Raw genomic sequence first — 20,474 nt, 5'->3', positions numbered from 1 at the left:
TGCTACCATGAAAAAGTGGATAATTTTGGATCAAAATGTCCAAGAGATTTCATAAAGAACATTTCTCCTGGCAAGAAATCCTTTTCCAGAATTTGATTTAAAAAGAAGAATTGTTGCTGCATTCGAGCTGAATATTTAATGATGGCAGCAGAAGGCTGAAAATGCATTCCTCCAGTTAGAAAGGAAGCAAACACAAGTGAGTTCAACAGTATTACCGCACTACTGCTTTTTCAGATGTTTCTAGGCTATTGAAGGCTTTGAAGTGCAAGATCGTGGAGTGCGCCTAATGTCTACTTAGCTAGCGCATCGGGGTAGCTTAATCTGTGCCATAACATCTTGGGAATATCATCAAAAGCCTTTTCTTATAGAGTTTGTTCGGTTTCAGAAAAGGCCAAAAAGTCCATTTCTGAGCATCATCAAAAGCAAGTTCTTCTGACCACTAAAATGTTCAGAAAGCAACTTGAGAGCTTTCAAAATTGAAAACTGGCAGCAGTGGGATTCGAACCCATGCCTCCAAAGAGACTGGAGCCTTAATCCAGCGCCTTAGACCGCTCGGCCATGCTACCATGAAAAAGTGGATAATTTTGGATCAAAATGTCCAAGAGATTTCATAAAGAACATTTCTCCTGGCAAGAAATCCTTTTCCAGAATTTGATTTAAAAAGAAGAATTGCTGCATTCGAGCTGAATATTTAATGATGGCAGCAGAAGGCTGAAAATGCATTCCTCCAGTTAGAAAGGAAGCAAACGCAAGTGAGTTCAACAGTATTACCGCACTACTGCTTTTTCAGATGTTTCTAGGCTATTGAAGGCTTTGAAGTGCAAGATCGTGGAGTGCGCCTAATGTCTACTTAGCTAGCGCATCGGGGTAGCTTAATCTGTGCCATAACATCTTGGGAATATCATCAAAAGCCTTTTCTTATAGAGTTTGTTCGGTTTCAGAAAAGGCCAAAAAGTCCATTTCTGAGCATCCTCAAAAGCAAGTTCTTCTGACCACTAAAATGTTCAGAAAGCAACTTGAGAGCTTTCAAAATTGAAAACTGGCAGCAGTGGGATTCGAACCCACGCCTCCAAAGAGACTGGAGCCTTAATCCAGCGCCTTAGACCGCTCGGCCATGCTACCATGAAAAAGTGGATAATTTTGGATCAAAATGTCCAAGAGATTTCATAAAGAACATTTCTCCTGGCAAGAAATCCTTTTCCAGAATTTGATTTAAAAAGAAGAATTGTTGCTGCATTCGAGCTGAATATTTAATGATGGCAGCAGAAGGCTGAAAATGCATTCCTCCAGTTAGAAAGGAAGCAAACGCAAGTGAGTTCAACAGTATTACCGCACTACTGCTTTTTCAGATGTTTCTAGGCTATTGAAGGCTTTGAAGTGCAAGATCGTGGAGTGCGCCTAATGTCTACTTAGCTAGCGCATCGGGGTAGCTTAATCTGTGCCATAACATCTTGGGAATATCATCAAAAGCCTTTTCTTATAGAGTTTGTTCGGTTTCAGAAAAGGCCAAAAAGTCCATTTCTGAGCATCCTCAAAAGCAAGTTCTTCTGACCACTAAAATGTTCAGAAAGCAACTTGAGAGCTTTCAAAATTGAAAACTGGCAGCAGTGGGATTCGAACCCACGCCTCCAAAGAGACTGGAGCCTTAATCCAGCGCCTTAGACCGCTCGGCCATGCTACCATGAAAAAGTGGATAATTTTGGATCAAAATGTCCAAGAGATTTCATAAAGAACATTTCTCCTGGCAAGAAATCCTTTTCTAGAATTTGATTTAAAAAGAAGAATTGCTGCATTCGAGCTGAATATTTAATGATGGCAGCAGAAGGCTGAAAATGCATTCCTCCAGTTAGAAAGGAAGCAAACGCAAGTGAGTTCAACAGTATTACCGCACTACTGCTTTTTCAGATGTTTCTAGGCTATTGAAGGCTTTGAAGTGCAAGATCGTGGAGTGCGCCTAATGTCTACTTAGCTAGCGCATCGGGGTAGCTTAATCTGTGCCATAACATCTTGGGAATATCATCAAAAGCCTTTTCTTATAGAGTTTGTTCGGTTTCAGAAAAGGCCAAAAAGTCCATTTCTGAGCATCATCAAAAGCAAGTTCTTCTGACCACTAAAATGTTCAGAAAGCAACTTGAGAGCTTTCAAAATTGAAAACTGGCAGCAGTGGGATTCGAACCCACGCCTCCAAAGAGACTGGAGCCTTAATCCAGCGCCTTAGACCGCTCGGCCATGCTACCATGAAAAAGTGGATAATTTTGGATCAAAATGTCCAAGAGATTTCATAAAGAACATTTCTCCTGGCAAGAAATCCTTTTCCAGAATTTGATTTAAAAAGAAGAATTGTTGCTGCATTCGAGCTGAATATTTAATAATGGCAGCAGAAGGCTGAAAATGCATTCCTCCAGTTAGAAAGGAAGCAAACGCAAGTGAGTTCAACAGTATTACCGCACTACTGCTTTTTTAGATGTTTCTAGGCTATTGAAGGCTTTGAAGTGCAAGATCGTGGAGTGTGCCTAATGTCTACTTAGCTAGCGCATCGGGGTAGCTTAATCTGTGCCATAACATCTTGGGAATATCATCAAAAGCCTTTTCTTATAGAGTTTGTTCGGTTTCAGAAAAGGCCAAAAAGTCCATTTCTGAGCATCCTCAAAAGCAAGTTCTTCTGACCACTAAAATGTTCAGAAAGCAACTTGAGAGCTTTCAAAATTGAAAACTGGCAGCAGTGGGATTCGAACCCACACCTCCAAAGAGACTGGAGCCTTAATCCAGCACCTTAGACCGCTCGGCCATGCTACCATGAAAAAGTGGATAATTTTGGATCAAAATGTCCAAGAGATTTCATAAAGAACATTTCTCCTGGCAAGAAATCCTTTTCCAGAATTTGATTTAAAAAGAATTGTTGCTGCATTCGAGCTGAATATTTAATGATGGCAGCAGAAGGCTGAAAATGCATTCCTCCAGTTAGAAAGGAAGCAAACGCAAGTGAGTTCAACAGTATTACCGCACTACTGCTTTTTCAGATGTTTCTAGGCTATTGAAGGCTTTGAAGTGCAAGATCGTGGAGTGCGCCTAATGTCTACTTAGCTAGCGCATCGGGGTAGCTTAATCTGTGCCATAACATCTTGGGAATATCATCAAAAGCCTTTTCTTATAGAGTTTGTTCGGTTTCAGAAAAGGCCAAAAAGTCCATTTCTGAGCATCATCAAAAGCAAGTTCTTCTGACCACTAAAATGTTCAGAAAGCAACTTGAGAGCTTTCAAAATTGAAAACTGGCAGCAGTGGGATTCGAACCCACGCCTCCAAAGAGACTGGAGCCTTAATCCAGCGCCTTAGACCGCTCGGCCATGCTACCATGAAAAAGTGGATAATTTTGGATCAAAATGTCCAAGAGATTTCATAAAGAACATTTCTCCTGGCAAGAAATCCTTTTCCAGAATTTGATTTAAAAAGAAGAATTGTTGCTGCATTCGAGCTGAATATTTAATGATGGCAGCAGAAGGCTGAAAATGCATTCCTCCAGTTAGAAAGGAAGCAAACGCAAGTGAGTTCAACAGTATTACCGCACTACTGCTTTTTCAGATGTTTCTAGGCTATTGAAGGCTTTGAAGTGCAAGATCGTGGAGTGCGCCTAATGTCTACTTAGCTAGCGCATCGGGGTAGCTTAATCTGTGCCATAACATCTTGGGAATATCATCAAAAGCCTTTTCTTATAGAGTTTGTTCGGTTTCAGAAAAGGCCAAAAAGTCCATTTCTGAGCATCCTCAAAAGCAAGTTCTTCTGACCACTAAAATGTTCAGAAAGCAACTTGAGAGCTTTCAAAATTGAAAACTGGCAGCAGTGCGATTCGAACCCACGCCTCCAAAGAGACTGGAGCCTTAATCCAGCGCCTTAGACCGCTCGGCCATGCTACCATGAAAAAGTGGATAATTTTGGATCAAAATGTCCAAGAGATTTCATAAAGAACATTTCTCCTGGCAAGAAATCCTTTTCCAGAATTTGATTTAAAAAGAAGAATTGTTGCTGCATTCGAGCTGAATATTTAATGATGGCAGCAGAAGGCTGAAAATGCATTCCTCCAGTTAGAAAGGAAGCAAACGCAAGTGAGTTCAACAGTATTACCGCACTACTGCTTTTTCAGATGTTTCTAGGCTATTGAAGGCTTTGAAGTGCAAGATCGTGGAGTGCGCCTAATGTCTACTTAGCTAGCGCATCGGGGTAGCTTAATCTGTGCCATAACATCTTGGGAATATCATCAAAAGCCTTTTCTTATAGAGTTTGTTCGGTTTCAGAAAAGGCCAAAAAGTCCATTTCTGAGCATCCTCAAAAGCAAGTTCTTCTGACCACTAAAATGTTCAGAAAGCAACTTGAGAGCTTTCAAAATTGAAAACTGGCAGCAGTGGGATTCGAACCCACGCCTCCAAAGAGACTGGAGCCTTAATCCAGCGCCTTAGACCGCTCGGCCATGCTACCATGAAAAAGTGGATAATTTTGGATCAAAATGTCCAAGAGATTTCATAAAGAACATTTCTCCTGGCAAGAAATCCTTTTCCAGAATTTGATTTAAAAAGAAGAATTGTTGCTGCATTCGAGCTGAATATTTAATAATGGCAGCAGAAGGCTGAAAATGCATTCCTCCAGTTAGAAAGGAAGCAAACGCAAGTGAGTTCAACAGTATTACCGCACTACTGCTTTTTCAGATGTTTCTAGGCTATTGAAGGCTTTGAAGTGCAAGATCGTGGAGTGTGCCTAATGTCTACTTAGCTAGCGCATCGGGGTAGCTTAATCTGTGCCATAACATCTTGGGAATATCATCAAAAGCCTTTTCTTATAGAGTTTGTTCGGTTTCAGAAAAGGCCAAAAAGTCCATTTCTGAGCATCCTCAAAAGCAAGTTCTTCTGACCACTAAAATGTTCAGAAAGCAACTTGAGAGCTTTCAAAATTGAAAACTGGCAGCAGTGGGATTCGAACCCACACCTCCAAAGAGACTGGAGCCTTAATCCAGCGCCTTAGACCGCTCGGCCATGCTACCATGAAAAAGTGGATACTTTTGGATCAAAATGTCCAAGAGATTTCATAAAGAACATTTCTCCTGGCAAGAAATCCTTTTCCAGAATTTGATTTAAAAAGAATTGTTGCTGCATTCGAGCTGAATATTTAATGATGGCAGCAGAAGGCTGAAAATGCATTCCTCCAGTTAGAAAGGAAGCAAACGCAAGTGAGTTCAACAGTATTACCGCACTACTGCTTTTTCAGATGTTTCTAGGCTATTGAAGGCTTTGAAGTGCAAGATCGTGGAGTGCGCCTAATGTCTACTTAGCTAGCGCATCGGGGTAGCTTAATCTGTGCCATAACATCTTGGGAATATCATCAAAAGCCTTTTCTTATAGAGTTTGTTCGGTTTCAGAAAAGGCCAAAAAGTCCATTTCTGAGCATCCTCAAAAGCAAGTTCTTCTGACCACTAAAATGTTCAGAAAGCAACTTGAGAGCTTTCAAAATTGAAAACTGGCAGCAGTGAGATTCGAACCCACGCCTCCAAAGAGACTGGAGCCTTAATCCAGCGCCTTAGACCGCTCGGCCATGCTACCTTGAAAAAGTGGATAATTTTGGATCAAAATGTCCAAGAGATTTCATAAAGAACATTTCTCCTGGCAAGAAATCCTTTTCCAGAATTTGATTTAAAAAGAAGAATTGTTGCTGCATTCGAGCTGAATATTTAATGATGGCAGCAGAAGGCTGAAAATGCATTCCTCCAGTTAGAAAGGAAGCAAACGCAAGTGAGTTCAACAGTATTACCGCACTACTGCTTTTTCAGATGTTTCTAGGCTATTGAAGGCTTTGAAGTGCAAGATCGTGGAGTGCGCCTAATGTCTACTTAGCTAGCGCATCGGGGTAGCTTAATCTGTGCCATAACATCTTGGGAATATCATCAAAAGCCTTTTCTTATAGAGTTTGTTCGGTTTCAGAAAAGGCCAAAAAGTCCATTTCTGAGCATCCTCAAAAGCAAGTTCTTCTGACCACTAAAATGTTCAGAAAGCAACTTGAGAGCTTTCAAAATTGAAAACTGGCAGCAGTGAGATTCGAACCCACGCCTCCAAAGAGACTGGAGCCTTAATCCAGCGCCTTAGACCGCTCGGCCATGCTACCTTGAAAAAGTGGATAATTTTGGATCAAAATGTCCAAGAGATTTCATAAAGAACATTTCTCCTGGCAAGAAATCCTTTTCCAGAATTTGATTTAAAAAGAAGAATTGTTGCTGCATTCGAGCTGAATATTTAATGATGGCAGCAGAAGGCTGAAAATGCATTCCTCCAGTTAGAAAGGAAGCAAACGCAAGTGAGTTCAACAGTATTACCGCACTACTGCTTTTTCAGATGTTTCTAGGCTATTGAAGGCTTTGAAGTGCAAGATCGTGGAGTGCGCCTAATGTCTACTTAGCTAGCGCATCGGGGTAGCTTAATCTGTGCCATAACATCTTGGGAATATCATCAAAAGCCTTTTCTTATAGAGTTTGTTCGGTTTCAGAAAAGGCCAAAAAGTCCATTTCTGAGCATCCTCAAAAGCAAGTTCTTCTGACCACTAAAATGTTCAGAAAGCAACTTGAGAGCTTTCAAAATTGAAAACTGGCAGCAGTGGGATTCGAACCCACGCCTCCAAAGAGACTGGAGCCTTAATCCAGCGCCTTAGACCGCTCGGCCATGCTACCATGAAAATGTGGATAATTTTGGATCAAAATGTCCAAGAGATTTCATAAAGAACATTTCTCCTGGCAAGAAATCCTTTTCCAGAATTTGATTTAAAAAGAATTGCTGCATTCGAGCTGAATATTTAATGATGGCAGCAGAAGGCTGAAAATGCATTCCTCCAGTTAGAAAGGAAGCAAACGCAAGTGAGTTCAACAGTATTACCGCACTACTGCTTTTTCAGATGTTTCTAGGCTATTGAAGGCTTTGAAGTGCAAGATCGTGGAGTGCGCCTAATGTCTACTTAGCTAGCGCATCGGGGTAGCTTAATCTGTGCCATAACATCTTGGGAATATCATCAAAAGCCTTTTCTTATAGAGTTTGTTCGGTTTCAGAAAAGGCCAAAAAGTCCATTTCTGAGCATCATCAAAAGCAAGTTCTTCTGACCACTAAAATGTTCAGAAAGCAACTTGAGAGCTTTCAAAATTGAAAACTGGCAGCAGTGGGATTCGAACCCACGCCTCCAAAGAGACTGGAGCCTTAATCCAGCGCCTTAGACCGCTCGGCCATGCTACCATGAAAAAGTGGATAATTTTGGATCAAAATGTCCAAGAGATTTCATAAAGAACATTTCTCCTGGCAAGAAATCCTTTTCCAGAATTTGATTTAAAAAGAAGAATTGTTGCTGCATTCGAGCTGAATATTTAATGATGGCAGCAGAAGGCTGAAAATGCATTCCTCCAGTTAGAAAGGAAGCAAACGCAAGTGAGTTCAACAGTATTACCGCACTACTGCTTTTTCAGATGTTTCTAGGCTATTGAAGGCTTTGAAGTGCAAGATCGTGGAGTGCGCCTAATGTCTACTTAGCTAGCGCATCGGGGTAGCTTAATCTGTGCCATAACATCTTGGGAATATCATCAAAAGCCTTTTCTTATAGAGTTTGTTCGGTTTCAGAAAAGGCCAAAAAGTCCATTTCTGAGCATCATCAAAAGCAAGTTCTTCTGACCACTAAAATGTTCAGAAAGCAACTTGAGAGCTTTCAAAATTGAAAACTGGCAGCAGTGGGATTCGAACCCACGCCTCCAAAGAGACTGGAGCCTTAATCCAGCGCCTTAGACCGCTCGGCCATGCTACCATGAAAAAGTGGATGATTTTGGATCAAAATGTCCAAGAGATTTCATAAAGAACATTTCTCCTGGCAAGAAATCCTTTTCCAGAATTTGATTTAAAAAGAAGAATTGCTGCATTCGAGCTGAATATTTAATGATGGCAGCAGAAGGCTGAAAATGCATTCCTCCAGTTAGAAAGGAAGCAAACGCAAGTGAGTTCAACAGTATTACCGCACTACTGCTTTTTCAGATGTTTCTAGGCTATTGAAGGCTTTGAAGTGCAAGATCGTGGAGTGCGCCTAATGTCTACTTAGCTAGCGCATCGGGGTAGCTTAATCTGTGCCATAACATCTTGGGAATATCATCAAAAGCCTTTTCTTATAGAGTTTGTTCGGTTTCAGAAAAGGCCAAAAAGTCCATTTCTGAGCATCCTCAAAAGCAAGTTCTTCTGACCACTAAAATGTTCAGAAAGCAACTTGAGAGCTTTCAAAATTGAAAACTGGCAGCAGTGGGATTCGAACCCACGCCTCCAAAGAGACTGGAGCCTTAATCCAGCGCTTTAGACCGCTCGGCCATGCTACCATGAAAATGTGGATAATTTTGGATCAAAATGTCCAAGAGATTTCATAAAGAACATTTCTCCTGGCAAGAAATCCTTTTCCAGAATTTGATTTAAAAAGAATTGCTGCATTCGAGCTGAATATTTAATGATGGCAGCAGAAGGCTGAAAATGCATTCCTCCAGTTAGAAAGGAAGCAAACGCAAGTGAGTTCAACAGTATTACCGCACTACTGCTTTTTCAGATGTTTCTAGGCTATTGAAGGCTTTGAAGTGCAAGATCGTGGAGTGCGCCTAATGTCTACTTAGCTAGCGCATCAGGGTAGCTTAATCTGTGCCATAACATCTTGGGAATATCATCAAAAGCCTTTTCTTATAGAGTTTGTTCGGTTTCAGAAAAGGCCAAAAAGTCCATTTCTGAGCATCATCAAAAGCAAGTTCTTCTGACCACTAAAATGTTCAGAAAGCAACTTGAGAGCTTTCAAAATTGAAAACTGGCAGCAGTGGGATTCGAACCCACGCCTCCAAAGAGACTGGAGCCTTAATCCAGCGCCTTAGACCGCTCGGCCATGCTACCATGAAAAAGTGGATAATTTTGGATCAAAATGTCCAAGAGATTTCATAAAGAACATTTCTCCTGGCAAGAAATCCTTTTCCAGAATTTGATTTAAAAAGAAGAATTGTTGCTGCATTCGAGCTGAATATTTAATGATGGCAGCAGAAGGCTGAAAATGCATTCCTCCAGTTAGAAAGGAAGCAAACGCAAGTGAGTTCAACAGTATTACCGCACTACTGCTTTTTCAGATGTTTCTAGGCTATTGAAGGCTTTGAAGTGCAAGATCGTGGAGTGCGCCTAATGTCTACTTAGCTAGCGCATCAGGGTAGCTTAATCTGTGCCATAACATCTTGGGAATATCATCAAAAGCCTTTTCTTATACAGTTTGTTCGGTTTCAGAAAAGGCCAAAAAGTCCATTTCTGAGCATCCTCAAAAGCAAGTTCTTCTGACCACTAAAATGTTCAGAAAGCAACTTGAGAGCTTTCAAAATTGAAAACTGGCAGCAGTGGGATTCGAACCCACGCCTCCAAAGAGACTGGAGCCTTAATCCAGCGCCTTAGACCGCTCGGCCATGCTACCATGAAAATGTGGATAATTTTGGATCAAAATGTCCAAGAGATTTCATAAAGAACATTTCTCCTGGCAAGAAATCCTTTTCCAGAATTTGATTTAAAAAGAATTGCTGCATTCGAGCTGAATATTTAATGATGGCAGCAGAAGGCTGAAAATGCATTCCTCCAGTTAGAAAGGAAGCAAACGCAAGTGAGTTCAACAGTATTACCGCACTACTGCTTTTTCAGATGTTTCTAGGCTATTGAAGGCTTTGAAGTGCAAGATCGTGGAGTGCGCCTAATGTCTACTTAGCTAGCGCATCGGGGTAGCTTAATCTGTGCCATAACATCTTGGGAATATCATCAAAAGCCTTTTCTTATAGAGTTTGTTCGGTTTCAGAAAAGGCCAAAAAGTCCATTTCTGAGCATCATCAAAAGCAAGTTCTTCTGACCACTAAAATGTTCAGAAAGCAACTTGAGAGCTTTCAAAATTGAAAACTGGCAGCAGTGGGATTCGAACCCACGCCTCCAAAGAGACTGGAGCCTTAATCCAGCGCCTTAGACCGCTCGGCCATGCTACCATGAAAAAGTGGATAATTTTGGATCAAAATGTCCAAGAGATTTCATAAAGAACATTTCTCCTGGCAAGAAATCCTTTTCCAGAATTTGATTTAAAAAGAAGAATTGTTGCTGCATTCGAGCTGAATATTTAATGATGGCAGCAGAAGGCTGAAAATGCATTCCTCCAGTTAGAAAGGAAGCAAACGCAAGTGAGTTCAACAGTATTACCGCACTACTGCTTTTTCAGATGTTTCTAGGCTATTGAAGGCTTTGAAGTGCAAGATCGTGGAGTGCGCCTAATGTCTACTTAGCTAGCACATCAGGGTAGCTTAATCTGTGCCATAACATCTTGGGAATATCATCAAAAGCCTTTTCTTATACAGTTTGTTCGGTTTCAGAAAAGGCCAAAAAGTCCATTTCTGAGCATCATCAAAAGCAAGTTCTTCTGACCACTAAAATGTTCAGAAAGCAACTTGAGAGCTTTCAAAATTGAAAACTGGCAGCAGTGGGATTCGAACCCACACCTCCAAAGAGACTGGAGCCTTAATCCAGCGCCTTAGACTGCTCGGCCATGCTACCATGAAAAAGTGGATAATTTTGGATCAAAATGTCCAAGAGATTTCATAAAGAACATTTCTCCTGGCAAGAAATCCTTTTCCAGAATTTGATTTAAAAAGAAGAATTGCTGCATTCGAGCTGAATATTTAATGATGGCAGCAGAAGGCTGAAAATGCATTCCTCCAGTTAGAAAGGAAGCAAACGCAAGTGAGTTCAACAGTATTACCGCACTACTGCTTTTTCAGATGTTTCTAGGCTATTGAAGGCTTTGAAGTGCAAGATCGTGGAGTGCGCCTAATGTCTACTTAGCTAGCACATCAGGGTAGCTTAATCTGTGCCATAACATCTTGGGAATATCATCAAAAGCCTTTTCTTATACAGTTTGTTCGGTTTCAGAAAAGGCCAAAAAGTCCATTTCTGAGCATCATCAAAAGCAAGTTCTTCTGACCACTAAAATGTTCAGAAAGCAACTTGAGAGCTTTCAAAATTGAAAACTGGCAGCAGTGGGATTCGAACCCACACCTCCAAAGAGACTGGAGCCTTAATCCAGCGCCTTAGACTGCTCGGCCATGCTACCATGAAAAAGTGGATAATTTTGGATCAAAATGTCCAAGAGATTTCATAAAGAACATTTCTCCTGGCAAGAAATCCTTTTCCAGAATTTGATTTAAAAAGAAGAATTGTTGCTGCATTCGAGCTGAATATTTAATGATGGCAGCAGAAGGCTGAAAATGCATTCCTCCAGTTAGAAAGGAAGCAAACGCAAGTGAGTTCAACAGTATTACCGCACTACTGCTTTTTCAGATGTTTCTAGGCTATTGAAGGCTTTGAAGTGCAAGATCGTGGAGTGCGCCTAATGTCTACTTAGCTAGTGCATCGGGGTAGCTTAATCTGTGCCATAACATCTTGGGAATATCATCAAAAGCCTTTTCTTATAGAGTTTGTTCGGTTTCAGAAAAGGCCAAAAAGTCCATTTCTGAGCATCCTCAAAAGCAAGTTCTTCTGACCACTAAAATGTTCAGAAAGCAACTTGAGAGCTTTCAAAATTGAAAACTGGCAGCAGTGGGATTCGAACCCACGCCTCCAAAGAGACTGGAGCCTTAATCCAGCGCCTTAGACCGCTCGGCCATGCTACCATGAAAAAGTGGATAATTTTGGATCAAAATGTCCAAGAGATTTCATAAAGAACATTTCTCCTGGCAAGAAATCCTTTTCCAGAATTTGATTTAAAAAGAAGAATTGTTGCTGCATTCGAGCTGAATATTTAATGATGGCAGCAGAAGGCTGAAAATGCATTCCTCCAGTTAGAAAGGAAGCAAACGCAAGTGAGTTCAACAGTATTACCGCACTACTGCTTTTTCAGATGTTTCTAGGCTATTGAAGGCTTTGAAGTGCAAGATCGTGGAGTGCGCCTAATGTCTACTTAGCTAGCGCATCAGGGTAGCTTAATCTGTGCCATAACATCTTGGGAATATCATCAAAAGCCTTTTCTTATAGAGTTTGTTCGGTTTCAGAAAAGGCCAAAAAGTCCATTTCTGAGCATCCTCAAAAGCAAGTTCTTCTGACCACTAAAATGTTCAGAAAGCAACTTGAGAGCTTTCAAAATTGAAAACTGGCAGCAGTGGGATTCGAACCCACACCTCCAAAGAGACTGGAGCCTTAATCCAGCGCCTTAGACCGCTCGGCCATGCTACCATGAAAAAGTGGATAATTTTGGATCAAAATGTCCAAGAGATTTCATAAAGAACATTTCTCCTGGCAAGAAATCCTTTTCCAGAATTTGATTTAAAAAGAATTGTTGCTGCATTCGAGCTGAATATTTAATGATGGCAGCAGAAGGCTGAAAATGCATTCCTCCAGTTAGAAAGGAAGCAAACGCAAGTGAGTTCAACAGTATTACCGCACTACTGCTTTTTCAGATGTTTCTAGGCTATTGAAGGCTTTGAAGTGCAAGATCGTGGAGTGCGCCTAATGTCTACTTAGCTAGCGCATCAGGGTAGCTTAATCTGTGCCATAACATCTTGGGAATATCATCAAAAGCCTTTTCTTATACAGTTTGTTCGGTTTCAGAAAAGGCCAAAAAGTCCATTTCTGAGCATCCTCAAAAGCAAGTTCTTCTGACCACTAAAATGTTCAGAAAGCAACTTGAGAGCTTTCAAAATTGAAAACTGGCAGCAGTGGGATTCGAACCCACGCCTCCAAAGAGACTGGAGCCTTAATCCAGCGCCTTAGACCGCTCGGCCATGCTACCATGAAAATGTGGATAATTTTGGATCAAAATGTCCAAGAGATTTCATAAAGAACATTTCTCCTGGCAAGAAATCCTTTTCCAGAATTTGATTTAAAAAGAATTGCTGCATTCGAGCTGAATATTTAATGATGGCAGCAGAAGGCTGAAAATGCATTCCTCCAGTTAGAAAGGAAGCAAATGCAAGTGAGTTCAACAGTATTACCGCACTACTGCTTTTTCAGATGTTTCTAGGCTATTGAAGGCTTTGAAGTGCAAGATCGTGGAGTGCGCCTAATGTCTACTTAGCTAGCGCATCGGGGTAGCTTAATCTGTGCCATAACATCTTGGGAATATCATCAAAAGCCTTTTCTTATAGAGTTTGTTCGGTTTCAGAAAAGGCCAAAAAGTCCATTTCTGAGCATCATCAAAAGCAAGTTCTTCTGACCACTAAAATGTTCAGAAAGCAACTTGAGAGCTTTCAAAATTGAAAACTGGCAGCAGTGGGATTCGAACCCACGCCTCCAAAGAGACTGGAGCCTTAATCCAGCGCCTTAGACCGCTCGGCCATGCTACCATGAAAAAGTGGATAATTTTGGATCAAAATGTCCAAGAGATTTCATAAAGAACATTTCTCCAGGCAAGAAATCCTTTTCCAGAATTTGATTTAAAAAGAAGAATTGCTGCATTCGAGCTGAATATTTAATGATGGCAGCAGAAGGCTGAAAATGCATTCCTCCAGTTAGTAAGGAAGCAAACGCAAGTGAGTTCAACAGTATTACCGCACTACTGCTTTTTCAGATGTTTCTAGGCTATTGAAGGCTTTGAAGTGCAAGATCGTGGAGTGCGCCTAATGTCTACTTAGCTAGCGCATCAGGGTAGCTTAATCTGTGCCATAACATCTTGGGAATATCATCAAAAGCCTTTTCTTATACAGTTTGTTCGGTTTCAGAAAAGGCCAAAAAGTCCATTTCTGAGCATCATCAAAAGCAAGTTCTTCTGACCACTAAAATGTTCAGAAAGCAACTTGAGAGCTTTCAAAATTGAAAACTGGCAGCAGTGGGATTCGAACCCACACCTCCAAAGAGACTGGAGCCTTAATCCAGCGCCTTAGACTGCTCGGCCATGCTACCATGAAAAAGTGGATAATTTTGGATCAAAATGTCCAAGAGATTTCATAAAGAACATTTCTCCTGGCAAGAAATCCTTTTCCAGAATTTGATTTAAAAAGAAGAATTGTTGCTGCATTCGAGCTGAATATTTAATGATGGCAGCAGAAGGCTGAAAATGCATTCCTCCAGTTAGAAAGGAAGCAAACGCAAGTGAGTTCAACAGTATTACCGCACTACTGCTTTTTCAGATGTTTCTAGGCTATTGAAGGCTTTGAAGTGCAAGATCGTGGAGTGCGCCTAATGTCTACTTAGCTAGCGCATCAGGGTAGCTTAATCTGTGCCATAACATCTTGGGAATATCATCAAAAGCCTTTTCTTATAGAGTTTGTTCGGTTTCAGAAAAGGCCAAAAAGTCCATTTCTGAGCATCCTCAAAAGCAAGTTCTTCTGACCACTAAAATGTTCAGAAAGCAACTTGAGAGCTTTCAAAATTGAAAACTGGCAGCAGTGGGATTCGAACCCACACCTCCAAAGAGACTGGAGCCTTAATCCAGCGCCTTAGACCGCTCGGCCATGCTACCATGAAAAAGTGGATAATTTTGGATCAAAATGTCCAAGAGATTTCATAAAGAACATTTCTCCTGGCAAGAAATCCTTTTCCAGAATTTGATTTAAAAAGAATTGTTGCTGCATTCGAGCTGAATATTTAATGATGGCAGCAGAAGGCTGAAAATGCATTCCTCCAGTTAGAAAGGAAGCAAACGCAAGTGAGTTCAACAGTATTACCGCACTACTGCTTTTTCAGATGTTTCTAGGCTATTGAAGGCTTTGAAGTGCAAGATCGTGGAGTGCGCCTAATGTCTACTTAGCTAGCGCATCAGGGTAGCTTAATCTGTGCCATAACATCTTGGGAATATCATCAAAAGCCTTTTCTTATACAGTTTGTTCGGTTTCAGAAAAGGCCAAAAAGTCCATTTCTGAGCATCCTCAAAAGCAAGTTCTTCTGACCACTAAAATGTTCAGAAAGCAACTTGAGAGCTTTCAAAATTGAAAACTGGCAGCAGTGGGATTCGAACCCACGCCTCCAAAGAGACTGGAGCCTTAATCCAGCGCCTTAGACCGCTCGGCCATGCTACCATGAAAATGTGGATAATTTTGGATCAAAATGTCCAAGAGATTTCATAAAGAACATTTCTCCTGGCAAGAAATCCTTTTCCAGAATTTGATTTAAAAAGAATTGCTGCATTCGAGCTGAATATTTAATGATGGCAGCAGAAGGCTGAAAATGCATTCCTCCAGTTAGAAAGGAAGCAAACGCAAGTGAGTTCAACAGTATTACCGCACTACTGCTTTTTCAGATGTTTCTAGGCTATTGAAGGCTTTGAAGTGCAAGATCGTGGAGTGCGCCTAATGTCTACTTAGCTAGCGCATCGGGGTAGCTTAATCTGTGCCATAACATCTTGGGAATATCATCAAAAGCCTTTTCTTATAGAGTTTGTTCGGTTTCAGAAAAGGCCAAAAAGTCCATTTCTGAGCATCATCAAAAGCAAGTTCTTCTGACCACTAAAATGTTCAGAAAGCAACTTGAGAGCTTTCAAAATTGAAAACTGGCAGCAGTGGGATTCGAACCCACGCCTCCAAAGAGACTGGAGCCTTAATCCAGCACATTAGACCGCTCGGCCATGCTACCATGAAAAAGTGGATAATTTTGGATCAAAATGTCCAAGAGATTTCATAAAGAACATTTCTCCTGGCAAGAAATCCTTTTCCAGAATTTGATTTAAAAAGAAGAATTGTTGCTGCATTCGAGCTGAATATTTAATGATGGCAGCAGAAGGCTGAAAATGCATTCCTCCAGTTAGAAAGGAAGCAAACGCAAGTGAGTTCAACAGTATTAGCGCACTACTGCTTTTTCAGATGTTTCTAGGCTATTGAAGGCTTTGAAGTGCAAGATCGTGGAGTGCGCCTAATGTCTACTTAGCTAGCGCATCGGGGTAGCTTAATCTGTGCCATAACATCTTGGGAATATCATCAAAAGCCTTTTCTTATAGAGTTTGTTCGGTTTCAGAAAAGGCCAAAAAGTCCATTTCTGAGCATCATCAAAAGCAAGTTCTTCTGACCACAAAAATGTTCAGAAAGCAACTTGAGAGCTTTCAAAATTGAAAACTGGCAGCAGTGGGATTCGAACCCACGCCTCCAAAGAGACTGGAGCCTTAATCCAGCGCCTTAGACCGCTCGGCCATGCTACCATGAAAAAGTGGATAATTTTGGATCAAAATGTCCAAGAGATTTCATAAAGAACATTTCTCCTGGCAAGAAATCCTTTTCCAGAATTTGATTTAAAAAGAAGAATTGTTGCTGCATTCGAGCTGAATATTTAATGATGGCAGCAGAAGGCTGAAAATGCATTCCTCCAGTTAGAAAGGAAGCAAACGCAAGTGAGTTCAACAGTATTACCGCACTACTGCTTTTTCAGATGTTTCTAGGCTATTGAAGGCTTTGAAGTGCAAGATCGTGGAGTGCGCCTAATGTCTACTTAGCTAGCGCATCAGGGTAGCTTAATCTGTGCCATAACATCTTGGGAATATCATCAAAAGCCTTTTCTTATACAGTTTGTTCGGTTTCAGAAAAGGCCAAAAAGTCCATTTCTGAGCATCCTCAAAAGCAAGTTCTTCTGACCACTAAAATGTTCAGAAAGCAACTTGAGAGCTTTCAAAATTGAAAACTGGCAGCAGTGGGATTCGAACCCACGCCTCCAAAGAGACTGGAGCCTTAATCCAGCGCCTTAGACCGCTCGGCCATGCTACCATGAAAATGTGGATAATTTTGGATCAAAATGTCCAAGAGATTTCATAAAGAACATTTCTCCTGGCAAGAAATCCTTTTCCAGAATTTCATTTAAAAAGAATTGCTGCATTCGAGCTGAATATTTAATGATGGCAGCAGAAGGCTGAAAATGCATTCCTCCAGTTAGAAAGGAAGCAAATGCAAGTGAGTTCAACAGTATTACCGCACTACTGCTTTTTCAGATGTTTCTAGGCTATTGAAGGCTTTGAAGTGCAAGATCGTGGAGTGCGCCTAATGTCTACTTAGCTAGCGCATCGGGGTAGCTTAATCTGTGCCATAACATCTTGGGAATATCATCAAAAGCCTTTTCTTATAGAGTTTGTTCGGTTTCAGAAAAGGCCAAAAAGTCCATTTCTGAGCATCATCAAAAGCAAGTTCTTCTGACCACTAAAATGTTCAGAAAGCAACTTGAGAGCTTTCAAAATTGAAAACTGGCAGCAGTGGGATTCGAACCCACGCCTCCAAAGAGACTGGAGCCTTAATCCAGCGCCTTAGACCGCTCGGCCATGCTACCATGAAAAAGTGGATAATTTTGGATCAAAATGTCCAAGAGATTTCATAAAGAACATTTCTCCAGGCAAGAAATCCTTTTCCAGAATTTGATTTAAAAAGAAGAATTGCTGCATTCGAGCTGAATATTTAATGATGGCAGCAGAAGGCTGAAAATGCATTCCTCCAGTTAGTAAGGAAGCAAACGCAAGTGAGTTCAACAGTATTACCGCACTACTGCTTTTTCAGATGTTTCTAGGCTATTGAAGGCTTTGAAGTGCAAGATCGTGGAGTGCGCCTAATGTCTACTTAGCTAGCGCATCAGGGTAGCTTAATCTGTGCCATAACATCTTGGGAATATCATCAAAAGCCTTTTCTTATACAGTTTGTTCGGTTTCAGAAAAGGCCAAAAAGTCCATTTCTGAGCATCATCAAAAGCAAGTTCTTCTGACCACTAAAATGTTCAGAAAGCAACTTGAGAGCTTTCAAAATTGAAAACTGGCAGCAGTGGGATTCGAACCCACACCTCCAAAGAGACTGGAGCCTTAATCCAGCGCCTTAGACTGCTCGGCCATGCTACCATGAAAAAGTGGATAATTTTGGATCAAAATGTCCAAGAGATTTCATAAAGAACATTTCTCCTGGCAAGAAATCCTTTTCCAGAATTTGATTTAAAAAGAAGAATTGTTGCTGCATTCGAGCTGAATATTTAATGATGGCAGCAGAAGGCTGAAAATGCATTCCTCCAGTTAGAAAGGAAGCAAACGCAAGTGAGTTCAACAGTATTACCGCACTACTGCTTTTTCAGATGTTTCTAGGCTATTGAAGGCTTTGAAGTGCAAGATCGTGGAGTGCGCCTAATGTCTACTTAGCTAGCGCATCAGGGTAGCTTAATCTGTGCCATAACATCTTGGGAATATCATCAAAAGCCTTTTCTTATAGAGTTTGTTCGGTTTCAGAAAAGGCCAAAAAGTCCATTTCTGAGCATCCTCAAAAGCAAGTTCTTCTGACCACTAAAATGTTCAGAAAGCAACTTGAGAGCTTTCAAAATTGAAAACTGGCAGCAGTGGGATTCGAACCCACACCTCCAAAGAGACTGGAGCCTTAATCCAGCGCCTTAGACCGCTCGGCCATGCTACCATGAAAAAGTGGATAATTTTGGATCAAAATGTCCAAGAGATTTCATAAAGAACATTTCTCCTGGCAAGAAATCCTTTTCCAGAATTTGATTTAAAAAGAATTGTTGCTGCATTCGAGCTGAATATTTAATGATGGCAGCAGAAGGCTGAAAATGCATTCCTCCAGTTAGAAAGGAAGCAAACGCAAGTGAGTTCAACAGTATTACCGCACTACTGCTTTTTCAGATGTTTCTAGGCTATTGAAGGCTTTGAAGTGCAAGATCGTGGAGTGCGCCTAATGTCTACTTAGCTAGCGCATCAGGGTAGCTTAATCTGTGCCATAACATCTTGGGAATATCATCAAAAGCCTTTTCTTATACAGTTTGTTCGGTTTCAGAAAAGGCCAAAAAGTCCATTTCTGAGCATCCTCAAAAGCAAGTTCTTCTGACCACTAAAATGTTCAGAAAGCAACTTGAGAGCTTTCAAAATTGAAAACTGGCAGCAGTGGGATTCGAACCCACGCCTCCAAAGAGACTGGAGCCTTAATCCAGCGCCTTAGACCGCTCGGCCATGCTACCATGAAAATGTGGATAATTTTGGATCAAAATGTCCAAGAGATTTCATAAAGAACATTTCTCCTGGCAAGAAATCCTTTTCCAGAATTTGATTTAAAAAGAATTGCTGCATTCGAGCTGAATATTTAATGATGGCAGCAGAAGGCTGAAAATGCATTCCTCCAGTTAGAAAGGAAGCAAACGCAAGTGAGTTCAACAGTATTACCGCACTACTGCTTTTTCAGATGTTTCTAGGCTATTGAAGGCTTTGAAGTGCAAGATCGTGGAGTGCGCCTAATGTCTACTTAGCTAGCGCATCGGGGTAGCTTAATCTGTGCCATAACATCTTGGGAATATCATCAAAAGCCTTTTCTTATAGAGTTTGTTCGGTTTCAGAAAAGGCCAAAAAGTCCATTTCTGAGCATCATCAAAAGCAAGTTCTTCTGACCACTAAAATGTTCAGAAAGCAACTTGAGAGCTTTCAAAATTGAAAACTGGCAGCAGTGGGATTCGAACCCACGCCTCCAAAGAGACTGGAGCCTTAATCCAGCGCATTAGACCGCTCGGCCATGCTACCATGAAAAAGTGGATAATTTTGGATCAAAATGTCCAAGAGATTTCATAAAGAACATTTCTCCTGGCAAGAAATCCTTTTCCAGAATTTGATTTAAAAAGAAGAATTGTTGCTGCATTCGAGCTGAATATTTAATGATGGCAGCAGAAGGCTGAAAATGCATTCCTCCAGTTAGAAAGGAAGCAAACGCAAGTGAGTTCAACAGTATTAGCGCACTACTGCTTTTTCAGATGTTTCTAGGCTATTGAAGGCTTTGAAGTGCAAGATCGTGGAGTGCGCCTAATGTCTACTTAGCTAGCGCATCGGGGTAGCTTAATCTGTGCCATAACATCTTGGGAATATCATCAAAAGCCTTTTCTTATAGAGTTTGTTCGGTTTCAGAAAAGGCCAAAAAGTCCATTTCTGAGCATCATCAAAAGCAAATTCTTCTGACCACAAAAATGTTCAGAAAGCAACTTGAGAGCTTTCAAAATTGAAAACTGGCAGCAGTGGGATTCGAACCCACGCCTCCAAAGAGACTGGAGCCTTAATCCAGCGCCTTAGACCGCTCGGCCATGCTACCATGAAAAAGTGGATAATTTTGGATCAAAATGTCCAAGAGATTTCATAAAGAACATTTCTCCTGGCAAGAAATCCTTTTCCAGAATTTGATTTAAAAAGAAGAATTGTTGCTGCATTCGAGCTGAATATTTAATGATGGCAGCAGAAGGCTGAAAATGCATTCCTCCAGTTAGAAAGGAAGCAAACGCAAGTGAGTTCAACAGTATTACCGCACTACTGCTTTTTCAGATGTTTCTAGGCTATTGAAGGCTTTGAAGTGCAAGATCGTGGAGTGCGCCTAATGTCTACTTAGCTAGCGCATCAGGGTAGCTTAATCTGTGCCATAACATCTTGGGAATATCATCAAAAGCCTTTTCTTATACAGTTTGTTCGGTTTCAGAAAAGGCCAAAAAGTCCATTTCTGAGCATCCTCAAAAGCA

General features: G+C 41.0%; 21 non-coding genes across 21 annotated transcripts in view; all 21 read right to left on the bottom strand.

Annotated features, from left to right (window-relative positions):
• The window catches only part of TRNAL-AAG (transfer RNA leucine (anticodon AAG)), an 82-nt gene extending 75 nt beyond the window's left edge, over positions 1 to 7 (bottom strand). The window contains exon 1 of the tRNA in view: positions 1 to 7. This exon is cut by the window's left edge and continues 75 nt beyond it. This is a non-coding gene — a tRNA (tRNA-Leu).
• Positions 8 to 1,040: 1,033 nt separating this feature from the next.
• TRNAL-AAG (transfer RNA leucine (anticodon AAG)) lies at positions 1,041 to 1,122 on the bottom strand. Its single transcript has one exon. It is a non-coding gene; the product is annotated as a tRNA-Leu (tRNA).
• Positions 1,123 to 1,599: 477 nt separating this feature from the next.
• On the bottom strand, positions 1,600 to 1,681 carry TRNAL-AAG (transfer RNA leucine (anticodon AAG)). Its single transcript has one exon. It is a non-coding gene; the product is annotated as a tRNA-Leu (tRNA).
• Positions 1,682 to 2,155: 474 nt separating this feature from the next.
• On the bottom strand, positions 2,156 to 2,237 carry TRNAL-AAG (transfer RNA leucine (anticodon AAG)). The gene has a single exon. It is a non-coding gene; the product is annotated as a tRNA-Leu (tRNA).
• Positions 2,238 to 3,270: 1,033 nt separating this feature from the next.
• On the bottom strand, positions 3,271 to 3,352 carry TRNAL-AAG (transfer RNA leucine (anticodon AAG)). Its single transcript has one exon. It is a non-coding gene; the product is annotated as a tRNA-Leu (tRNA).
• A 1,036-nt stretch (positions 3,353 to 4,388) lies between these two features.
• On the bottom strand, positions 4,389 to 4,470 carry TRNAL-AAG (transfer RNA leucine (anticodon AAG)). Its single transcript has one exon. It is a non-coding gene; the product is annotated as a tRNA-Leu (tRNA).
• Positions 4,471 to 6,621: 2,151 nt separating this feature from the next.
• Positions 6,622 to 6,703, bottom strand: TRNAL-AAG (transfer RNA leucine (anticodon AAG)). The gene has a single exon. It is a non-coding gene; the product is annotated as a tRNA-Leu (tRNA).
• Positions 6,704 to 7,174: 471 nt separating this feature from the next.
• Positions 7,175 to 7,256, bottom strand: TRNAL-AAG (transfer RNA leucine (anticodon AAG)). The gene has a single exon. It is a non-coding gene; the product is annotated as a tRNA-Leu (tRNA).
• A 477-nt stretch (positions 7,257 to 7,733) lies between these two features.
• TRNAL-AAG (transfer RNA leucine (anticodon AAG)) lies at positions 7,734 to 7,815 on the bottom strand. Its single transcript has one exon. It is a non-coding gene; the product is annotated as a tRNA-Leu (tRNA).
• Positions 7,816 to 8,842: 1,027 nt separating this feature from the next.
• TRNAL-AAG (transfer RNA leucine (anticodon AAG)) lies at positions 8,843 to 8,924 on the bottom strand. Its single transcript has one exon. It is a non-coding gene; the product is annotated as a tRNA-Leu (tRNA).
• Positions 8,925 to 9,401: 477 nt separating this feature from the next.
• On the bottom strand, positions 9,402 to 9,483 carry TRNAL-AAG (transfer RNA leucine (anticodon AAG)). Its single transcript has one exon. It is a non-coding gene; the product is annotated as a tRNA-Leu (tRNA).
• Positions 9,484 to 9,954: 471 nt separating this feature from the next.
• On the bottom strand, positions 9,955 to 10,036 carry TRNAL-AAG (transfer RNA leucine (anticodon AAG)). The gene has a single exon. It is a non-coding gene; the product is annotated as a tRNA-Leu (tRNA).
• A 1,592-nt stretch (positions 10,037 to 11,628) lies between these two features.
• On the bottom strand, positions 11,629 to 11,710 carry TRNAL-AAG (transfer RNA leucine (anticodon AAG)). The gene has a single exon. It is a non-coding gene; the product is annotated as a tRNA-Leu (tRNA).
• A 1,033-nt stretch (positions 11,711 to 12,743) lies between these two features.
• Positions 12,744 to 12,825, bottom strand: TRNAL-AAG (transfer RNA leucine (anticodon AAG)). The gene has a single exon. It is a non-coding gene; the product is annotated as a tRNA-Leu (tRNA).
• Positions 12,826 to 13,296: 471 nt separating this feature from the next.
• Positions 13,297 to 13,378, bottom strand: TRNAL-AAG (transfer RNA leucine (anticodon AAG)). The gene has a single exon. It is a non-coding gene; the product is annotated as a tRNA-Leu (tRNA).
• A 1,589-nt stretch (positions 13,379 to 14,967) lies between these two features.
• On the bottom strand, positions 14,968 to 15,049 carry TRNAL-AAG (transfer RNA leucine (anticodon AAG)). The gene has a single exon. It is a non-coding gene; the product is annotated as a tRNA-Leu (tRNA).
• Positions 15,050 to 16,079: 1,030 nt separating this feature from the next.
• On the bottom strand, positions 16,080 to 16,161 carry TRNAL-AAG (transfer RNA leucine (anticodon AAG)). The gene has a single exon. It is a non-coding gene; the product is annotated as a tRNA-Leu (tRNA).
• A 477-nt stretch (positions 16,162 to 16,638) lies between these two features.
• TRNAL-AAG (transfer RNA leucine (anticodon AAG)) lies at positions 16,639 to 16,720 on the bottom strand. Its single transcript has one exon. It is a non-coding gene; the product is annotated as a tRNA-Leu (tRNA).
• A 471-nt stretch (positions 16,721 to 17,191) lies between these two features.
• On the bottom strand, positions 17,192 to 17,273 carry TRNAL-AAG (transfer RNA leucine (anticodon AAG)). Its single transcript has one exon. It is a non-coding gene; the product is annotated as a tRNA-Leu (tRNA).
• A 1,589-nt stretch (positions 17,274 to 18,862) lies between these two features.
• On the bottom strand, positions 18,863 to 18,944 carry TRNAL-AAG (transfer RNA leucine (anticodon AAG)). The gene has a single exon. It is a non-coding gene; the product is annotated as a tRNA-Leu (tRNA).
• A 1,030-nt stretch (positions 18,945 to 19,974) lies between these two features.
• Positions 19,975 to 20,056, bottom strand: TRNAL-AAG (transfer RNA leucine (anticodon AAG)). The gene has a single exon. It is a non-coding gene; the product is annotated as a tRNA-Leu (tRNA).
• Positions 20,057 to 20,474: the final 418 nt, after the last annotated feature.

The sequence above is a fragment of the Eleutherodactylus coqui genome, chromosome 13, assembly GCF_035609145.1.
Source record: "Eleutherodactylus coqui strain aEleCoq1 chromosome 13, aEleCoq1.hap1, whole genome shotgun sequence".
Taxonomy (NCBI): domain Eukaryota; kingdom Metazoa; phylum Chordata; class Amphibia; order Anura; family Eleutherodactylidae; genus Eleutherodactylus; species Eleutherodactylus coqui.
This window is presented reverse-complemented; position numbering and strand designations above follow the sequence as displayed.